The sequence below is a fragment of the Delphinus delphis genome, chromosome 15 (assembly GCF_949987515.2).
Source record: "Delphinus delphis chromosome 15, mDelDel1.2, whole genome shotgun sequence".
NCBI lineage: Eukaryota > Metazoa > Chordata > Mammalia > Artiodactyla > Delphinidae > Delphinus > Delphinus delphis.
The window spans coordinates 68,994,797-69,000,796 of NC_082697.1; positions in this window are offsets into that span (position 1 = coordinate 68,994,797).

Genomic DNA, 6,000 nt, shown 5'->3' on the forward strand with positions numbered 1-6,000 from the left:
TACTGTCAAGATGGTCTCAGTAACACATTACTGGGCTTCCCTGGTGGCGTAGTGGTTAAGAATCTGCCTGCCAATGCAAGGGACATGGGTTCGAGCCCTGGCCCGGGAAGATCCCACATGCCGCGGAGCAGCTAAGCCTGTGTGCCGCAACTACTGAGCCTGTGCTCTAGAGCCCGCAAGCCACAACTACTGAGCCCATGTGCCACAAATGCTGAAGCCCGTGTGCCACAACTACTGAAGCCTGCACACCTAGAGCCCATGCTCCACAACAAGAGAAGCCACAACAATGAGAAGCCCGTGCACCGCAATGAAGAGTAGCCCCCGCTCACCTCAACTAGAGAAAGCCCACGCACAGCAACAAAGACCCAACACAGCCAAAAATAAATAAATAAATATATTTAAAAAAACACAACACATTACTCTCTCAAGGCTGTGTCCTTGAAATGGCTCCCACTGTGGGCAGAATGTACATTCCAAGGATCCAAGGACAGGGAAGTGGGTGAGGAGCCTGTGCTTACCTGGGACCAGCTTGTGGGTCAACTGGCGGTCACGTTCTCTTGGTGACCTTCGACAACACTCCACCCGGCCCCTATTTCCACAGTGGGCCCTGAGTGGTCAGCAAGGGGGTGTCACTAGCATGGAGGTGGCTCATTGGGCAGCTGTCTGGCTGCACTGGAGGCAGATGCCACAGCAGCCATAGAGGCACATGCAGGAGAAAACAGATCAGGAAAATGATTCCCAAAATAGGTAATAATTTTTTTCCACTGAGAGTCCCATGACCTGAACCATTGATTTGTTAACCTCCCTAAGCTGGGGGTCTGATCACTCAGGGCAATCACTTGTGTCCTCACATGGTTTAATAAAGATGATACATTAGCTGACTCATCAGGTATGAACACACAACATCCTGTTTGGATAACGGCACAGGTGCCTCCTTGCGAGGCAGCAATAACGTCCAAGGCCATCCTCTTTGGTAGGATGGCTTTTCTCACTAGACACATTTCAGTGTTCAGTAAGGACAGGCTTTGCTGGCTGTCATTGAAAGCTTGCTGGGTGAACTTAGTAAGGGCTTCTATGTGTGCTATGATGTCCTTCAGGCCAATGGAGGGGACAAAGTGGAGGCCAAATGATCGTACCAGTGGAAAACAGAACGTGCCCATCTGGCCTTGAGGAGAGAGAGGTTGGCAGTTTTTTTTACTGTGGTTGGATTCTCCCCTGGGCTCAGGAAAACCCAGGGTGCAGCAGCCCAACCACAGGTAGAAGCCACGGCCAAAGATCTGAGCCACACAACCATTGGGTCCCATTTGGGGCCACCCAATAAGTATCTGGGTGGTGTGACCACACAGTTCCAGTGATATCCATCCCCTATTCCTGATGCAGTTGGGTTGGTTCTTTTTAGAGTGATTTTTCTGTTACCAACATAGAGTTGCCCAGGTGCTTAAATGTCCACAACCTGAGGTGACCCACATGAACCCATCCCAAATCTGCTTGCAGCCACCCATGGCTCTGATGGTAGTATTTTTAGGGCCCTTCCTGTCACCAGTTTGATGGGCTGCCTGTGTAGTTTGAGTGACCGAAAAAGAGTACCCATACCCAGTGTTATTGATCATGGGTGCCACAGGCCAGGGTTCTGGATCAATATTCGTGATATCAGATGAATTAAGAGTACTAGTCCTGGCTTGCCCTTTTTTTTTTTTTTTTTAACATCTTTATTGGAGTATAATTGCTTTACAATGGTGTGTTAGTTTCCGCTTTGTAACAAAGTGAATCAGTTATACATATACATATGTTCCCATATCTCTTCCCTCTTGCGTCTCCCTCCCTCCCACCCTCCCTATCCCACCCCTCCAGGCGGTCACAAAGCACTGAGCTGATCTCCCTGTGCTATGCGGCTGCTTCCCACTACTGGCTTGCCCTTTCTCAATGTACTGCTTTAGGGCCTTCCAGTCCCCTCCCTGGAGTGATGATACCCACCATGCTTGTCCTGACGAGCTGAGAGGGGCAGCTGCCCACATACCTCATAGGTGGAGTGACTCCTTTGCTGGGCATACAAGTGGGCCCACTGTAGAAAGGTATCTCCATCAGGTGCCCATCCCATGACCAGACACCACAGGAGCAGCAGAAGTCTAAGGTCAAAAAGACAGATCTGTAGTAGGAACTTGTATGGGGAGGTCTTCCCTTTCTATAAGAACTACACTGTGGCCTGACCCTTGGATGTTAATGTGGTTGCAGCTTTAGGAACTTGACCTGCTCGTGCTTCTGGGGAGGCAGACTGTCAGGCGTGAGGAGATGGACTGGGGGTGGGATATGCCGGACTAGGACCCCACCTTCTCCCCTCTTTCAATGGTGCGTGTTCCATTCCAGGTGTGTTTCAGCAGTTCGGGCTTGCAGCAAGACAACAGGATCCTGGTGGAGACTGAGTAGTTCCCCCTTACCCAGGGGTGTGAAGTAATTTACCATCCCAGTGGGACGTCCCATTGCAAATTCCAGTAGATAACACCTTCCCCAGGTGTGATGGGCCTTGGTGTTCTCAGCAGCACAGCATGTTGATCCTCAGTGGGAGTCAGGGCAATGTCTGTCTCCTGCGACTGCCTACCTTTAGGGTACTGAGTGTCTTGGCAGGGGTCCCCAGTCTGGCAAATGGGATGACAGGCCCTACTGGCTGATCATTCAAATGTATTAAAGGCTGGGACAGTACTTTAGTCCACCTGGCCAAGGTGGTTTTACCTGTGAGTGATTTAATCTGCTGCTTTAATATTTCAGTCTTTCTTTTTACCACTGCTGCTGCCTGTGGCTTACAGGGGAGATGGAACCTCCATTCGATGTCATGTTCTTTTCCCAGTCTTGCTTATCATGACCTTTGAAATGTAACCATTGATCACTGTTTATTTGACGAAGGTGTCTGCACAGGGTAGTCAGTTTCTCTAATCCCCTAGTGGTGGCTTCCTGGTTTGCATGGTGACAGAGGGAAGTTTGGGTTAGGCCAGACCCAGTATCCACACAAACCAAGGCACACTGAGAGCCCTCACTCAGGGAGGGGGACCAGTAGAATCAATTTTCCAGTCCCTCACCAGTGGGGAACTCCAGTGGATGACCCTAGACTTTGGCAGTTGTCTTGGGTATTATTTAGAACACACAGGTCATGCTTTTACTGTGTTAACCAAGTCACTGTATTTCAAGCGCGTTCAGGCATCCTTGGCAGTGTACCACCCCACTCAGGCACCACAGTAGCCACTTTTCCTGTGCGCCCAATGTGCTGTATCTACTGAAGGGTCAGCTGCTAGGGCTTGTACCTGGGTTACAGCATCAGCTTGCTGGTTGCCTGGGGTGTCAGCACCTCTGAGCTGGAATGTGGAGGACATTGAGGACTGAGCCAGGCTCTTGCAGGCAAACCCAAATGTCTTTCCACGTATCCTGACCCCACAAGGTTTTATTCATGATCATCCGCCCCTCAGCTTCCCATTTTCTAAGCCGTCGGGTCAATCCCTTTAGAACAGCCCAACTGAAAGTGCAAAAGGTTAACGGCCAGGACTCAAGGGTGATCAACAAACTGCTGAGTTCAGCCCTCTGGCAGCTGCAGTTCATTCCTGTTTCCCTCCAGTGTTGGGCTGAATAGTGCCTGCAGTCCATGTGGATGGGTTGCCCCAACTAGACCCATCTGTATACCAGGCATCAACGGGAATTTCCCCCACTGCCCTCTCTACAGGCCACAGGCCCCTCCCCAGGATTAGGGGCAGGAGCATTTGGAGGATCTCCACACTCTACAGGGCCTAGTAGCACATGAGGGAACTTACATACAAGGCTTGTCTTGGGTGGCCACAAGATGAGTAGGTCTCTGCACTCGCCAGAATCCTAAAAAAGTCTATCTAGAGACCTTAACTGGATTCAGTCATGTATTCAGTCTAGATGGTCTCAACAACACATTACTATCTCAAGGCCGCATCCTTGAAAGGGCTCCCACTGTGGGACTGTGGGCAGAATGTACATTTCGAGGGAAGGGGAGAGGGGTGAGGAGCCTCTGGTTGCCCTGGTCCAGCTCAAGGGTCATCTGGTGATCACATCCTTTTGATGACCTCCTTCAACAGCCATATGGACCAAGAGTTTGGAAGGGCTTCTTTCCCCAGAGAAAAATCGGGTGGATATTGCTCCCAGAAGAAGGGCTAAAGGATGCTATACAGGTAAAACTAGTGATGTTTGCTCTCCTACAAGGCTCTAGCATAATAGGGGTCATAAGACAGTGTATAATTCCACCTGATTGTATCAGGTAATGAGAGCTATCAGTTCAGAGGATTTGGAAGTGGTCAAAGTAAACTTTCTGGAGGGGATTGAAATTTAGTTAAGCTTGAGGAATGAGCAGGAATTGACTTGATAAAGAAAAGAGGTTCTAGAGGTAAGTGGGAATAGAGTACAGGCAATGGACCAGAGTGACCCTAGTGGATAAATTTCTTAAAAGAGGGAGGTTGGAAATACCAGAATGGAAAGATGACCTTGACAAGATACCTTGAGCTACAACAGCTGCAAACAAGCCTTCAGGCAAAATTTGCTTGAGCTAGCGTATTGAATAATCTCTACCCTCATCTTGATGCCTGGATAATAACCCTTCTGGGTTCTGTAGCCTTTGCCTCTGGAGTTCTGGTAACACCTGTTAACTGCATTGTGATGCTGCTACCTAGGTGTTAACAAAGTCTGATGTCCATTTATGCCCTCCTGTGACCAAGTCACCTCACTTCTTGTAGTTGACTGTGCCAAGTCTTTTCAGCCTGAGGGCAAGAAAAGTTTGCTACTGACCTTCTCCCATTTTCAGACTAAACCAACAGATGAGCTTGCTCCAGCACTGCCAAACAGAAGAAAAATCCCTCCTACTCAGAACATCAAGTGCACGAAAGCAAGTAGCAGTTTGTAAGGAAATCAGAGCTCCATGGGTGCAAGCCACATCCCTATGGGTACCCCCACTTTGCCTCTGTGAGTCCATAGAGAGACCCAACACTTGTCCTGGGGTATCACCCAATCAACCACGTACATGTAGACAAGGAGGTTACTTCCCTGAAGGAAGGGAGTCCAGGTTGCTGCTTGTAGAATAGCTAAATATATTCAGTTTTATTATGAGCCAGGTTCAGTTTTAATTTGTTACTATATAGATGTTAATTAATTTCTTTCTCATGCCAACACTGGGAGGCAGACGCTATCATTATCCTCATTTACCAACAGGAAACTGAGGCGCAGAGAACTTAAGTAACATTCCCAAGGTGTTCTAGCTATGGAGTGGAGGATCCTGGGTTCAAATCCAGGTGGTGTGAATCAGAGGCTGTGCTCTTTACCATCACTTTATGCTATATCTGTTACTTTAACCCACAGTGACCAGAAAGGCGAATAAACCCAGCTCATTATAGAAAGGACTTTAATGTTCATCATAGCTGGTCAGGAAGGGCGTCAGAGTCCAGAGGCTGCTACCAACATTTCCTTTCTGTTTTATGTGCATTACTTTTCAGTCAGGCTGTTTGCCTTTCATAGACACCAGGAAGTCCCCTTTTTCTTGGCATCTGTCCCTCCATCCTTTTCTAACAAGAGCTCTGGACTTCTTGTGCACCTGCTCTTTTTATCTGTCCTGATAAGACCCATTTGCCCTTAATTCTCACATTTTTTAGAGCAGGATACATGAAATCTTATGGCTAGTATTGATCAACTCTCACAGGATAACTTTGATACATTATCACACTCTAAAGACCCTCTTCACATCAGGGGAGGGAGGAGGAGGGACAATGGAAATGAAGGGACAGAGGACCCCATCTTGCCCCACTTGTGGGGATAGGGCAGGATAAAGGGGCTAAGTGATTAGGTAGAAAATGTGTTCTATACCTTCAAGACCAGGACTGCTGCCTGGAATACTATGAGAATTTCTTGTAGGAAATGCAGTAAGCTTTCAGAGAGGCTTGGAAACAGAAAATGGCAAATGGTTACGTTGGCCAAATGTGCCTGGGTTTGAGTCTGCAAACTACCCAC